Source organism: Mus musculus, chromosome 4 (assembly GCF_000001635.26).
Source record: "Mus musculus strain C57BL/6J chromosome 4, GRCm38.p6 C57BL/6J".
Classification (NCBI taxonomy): domain Eukaryota; kingdom Metazoa; phylum Chordata; class Mammalia; order Rodentia; family Muridae; genus Mus; species Mus musculus.
Window position 1 is genome coordinate 90,366,769 of NC_000070.6, and position 3,704 is coordinate 90,370,472.

Genomic DNA, 3,704 nt, shown 5'->3' on the forward strand with positions numbered 1-3,704 from the left:
CTGAGTCCTTATACAGAAACCCAGGATGTGAATTTCTATAACTTTTCAGCTGCTTAGTTATTTAGATCCATCTCCTTGACAGTTATAATCTAACCTTTTATGGGGAAAGTGCTTAGCATCCTGATTATTTACTTAATCCTGTCCTCCTAGACCCTTGGAAAGCAGAGGGAGTTTTAGTCTCCTAGTGAAGGCTGCAGGAGTTCAATTAAGCCATTTTCTGTAATGCTTAGTGAGGGGAAACACTACATTGAATGGTTCATCCACACCAGGTTTCATTGTGCCTGGTTTCCTGTGCTTGACCTGCATGTGAGAGCTGAGGATGCAGAAACTGAAGTCACCTGGGCCTATGGAGTTAGCAGCAGTTGCAGATTTTTATTCCCAAATGTTTGGCTCCTGTGAGCTGAATTCTAACATTAACGCACAACACTTGATTTCTAGTTGCAATGATCAATTGAGATATAGAGATTCCATATTTTTGGCAGTTTTAATAAAATCAAATTATTCAGGATTCAAAAGGATCACTTTTGCATTAATAATAGTGTTCTTACTTCTTACCTGATCTGTTCATTTTTATGTTTTAATTTAATTTTCTTTTTAAACTTTACATCCTTCTCACTGCCCCCTTTCTGTCATCCCCTCCCACAAGCCTTCCTCCATCCCCCTTCCCCTTCTCCTTTGAGTGGGTGGGGACTGTACTGGCTAGTTTTGTGTCAACTTGACACAGCTGGAGTTATCACAGAGAAATGAGCTCCAGTTGAGGAAATGCCTCCATGAGATCCAACAGTAAGGCATTTCCTCAATTAGTGATCAAGGGGGAAAGGCCCCTTGTGGGTGGGATCATCTCTGGGCTAGTAGTCTTGGGTTCTATAAGAGAGCAGGCTGAGTAAGCCAGGAGAAGCAAGCCAGTAAAGAACACCCCTCCATGGCTTCTGCATCAGCTCCTGCTTTCTGACCTGCTTGAGTTCCAGTCCTGACTTTCTTTGGTGATGAACAGCAGTATGGAAGTGTAAGCTGAATAAACTCTTTCCTCCCAAACTTGCTTCTTGGTCATGGTGTTTGTGCAGGTATAGAAACCCTGACTAAGACAGGGACCTTCTTTTATCCTCCTCTGTCACACTTCAAGTCTCTGCAAGGCTACCATTTCCTTCCCTACTGAGGCCAGACAAGGCAACCCAGAGAGGAGAACATATTCCATGGAGGGGCAACAGCTTTTGTGATAGGTCCCTTTGCAGTTGTTTGGGACCCATCATGAAGAATAAGCTCCCCATCTGCTACATATGTACATGGAGTCCTAGGTCCAATCCTTGTATGTACTTTGCTTCATGGTTCAGATTCTGAGAGCCCCTAAGGGTCTAGGTTGGTCAACTCTGCTGGCCTTTCTGTGGAGTTCCTTTATCCTTCAAGGCTGGCAATCCTTCTTCCTATTCTTCCATAATAGTACCCAAGCTCCATCCACTATATGGTTGTGAATATCTGTCTGAGTTAGCTGCTGGTTGTTTTTTTTTGTTGTTGCTTTTGTTTTTAATTCTTTAATCTTTTCTTCTACAGTTCAGTCCTATCCCCACTTTGGGCCACCCTCCCAACCATTCCCCATTCTATTCCTCTTCCCCTGTCTCCAAGAGGATGTCCCCACCATCCTCCACCCCACCAGAGCGCCCCACTCCCTGGCCTCTCAAGTTTCTCGAAGGTTAGGTGCTTCTTCTCTCACTTTGACCAGAGAGTAATAAGACAACAAAAGGAGATCATGGGGATACAAATTGTCAAAGAGGTCAAGGTAGCACTATTTGCAGATGATATGATAGTATACATAAATAACCCCAAAAAGTCTACAAGAGGACTTCTACAGCTGATGAAGAACTTCAACAAAGTGGATGGATATAAAATTAACTCAAGGCTCTCTGCTCCTCCCTGTTCCAGAGACAACCACATCTTGTGCCATACCAGCCTCATCCCATAGACAAGATGGTAAATGTCGGTGTGAACAGATTTGGCCTCATTGGGAACCTGGGTACCAGGGCTACCCTCTGCTCTGCATTTGGTAAAATGGAGATTGTTGCCATCAACAACCCCTTCATTGACTTCAACTACATGTTCCAGTATGACTCTACCCATGGCAAATTCAATGGCACAGTCAAGGGTGAGAATGTGAAGTTTGTCATCAATGGGAAGCCCATCACCATCTTCCAGAAGCGGGATTCCACTAACATCAAATCGGGTGATGCTGGTGCTGAATATGTTGTGGAGTCTACTGGCATCTTCACCACCATGGAGAAGGCCAGGGCCCATTTGAAGGGTGGGGCCAAAAGGGTCATTATCTCCACTCCCAAGATGCCCCATGTTTGTGATGGGTGTGAACCATGAGAAATATCACAACTCATTCAAGATTGTCAGCAATGCATCTTGGACCACCAACTACTTAGACCCCTGGCCAAGTTCATCCACGACAACTTTGGTGTTATGGAAGGGCCTATGTCCATGGTCCATACCATCACTGCCACTCAGAAGACTGTGCATGGCCCCTCTGCAAAGCTGTGGCATGATGGTATGGGGCTGCCCATAACATCATCCCTGCATCCACAGGTGCTGCTAAGGCTGTGGGCAAGGTCATCCCAGAGCTGAATGAGAAGCTCACTGGCATGGCCTTACAAGTTCCTACTCCCAATGTATCCGTTGTGGGTCTGACATGCCACCTGGAGAAACTTGCCAAGTATGATGACATCAAGAAGATGATGAAGCAGGCATCTGAGGGCCCACTAAATGGCATCCTGGGCTACAATAAGGATCAGATTGTTTTCTGTGACTTCAACAACAACTCTCATTCCTCCACCTTTGATATTGGAGCTGGCATGGCTCTCAGTGACAACTTTGTAAACCTCATTTCCTGGTATGACAATGAATATGGCTACAGCAACAGGGTGGTGGACCTCATTGCCTACATAGCCTCCAAGGAATAAGAAACCTTGGACCACCCACCCCAACAAGGTCACTGAGAGCAAGAGAGAGGCCCTCAGCTGCTGAAGTCCCTGGCCCAACCTGGTCATCATCATTGAACATCTCCCTCACAATTTCCATCCCAGACCTTCATAATAACAGAAGGGGCCTATGCTCTTGAATACCATCAATAAAGTTCAATACACCCCCAAAAATGGAAAAATAAAATTAACTCAAATTAATCAGTAGCCTTCCTTTATGCAAATAATAAACATGCTGAGAAAAGAAATTAGGGAAACTATACCCTTCACAAATGTAAAATATCTTGGGGTAACTCTAACCAACAAATGAAAGATCTCTATGATAAGAACTTCAAATCTCCCAAGAAAGAAATAGACAAAGACTTCAGAAAATGGAGAGATCTATCATGCTTAAGGATTAGTAGAATCAACATAATAAAAATTACCATCCTATCAAGAGCAATCTATAGATTCAATGCAATTCCCATCAAAATTCCAACACAATTCTTCAAAGACATGGAAAGAGCAATTCTCAATTTCACATGGAAAAACAACAACAACAACAACAACAAAACCAGAAGAGTGAAAACAATTCTTAACAATAAAAGAACTTCTGGGGGAATCACCATTCCTGCCCTCAAGCTATACTAAAGATTAATAGTAATAAAAACTGCATGGTATTGGTACAGAGACAGAGAAATTGATCAATGAAATAGAACTGCAAACCCAGAAATAAAACCACACACATATGGA

At 43.4% G+C, this 3,704-nt stretch overlaps 1 pseudogene; it reads left to right on the top strand.

Annotated features, from left to right (window-relative positions):
* Gm12634 (predicted gene 12634) lies at positions 1,945 to 3,139 on the top strand (annotated as a pseudogene).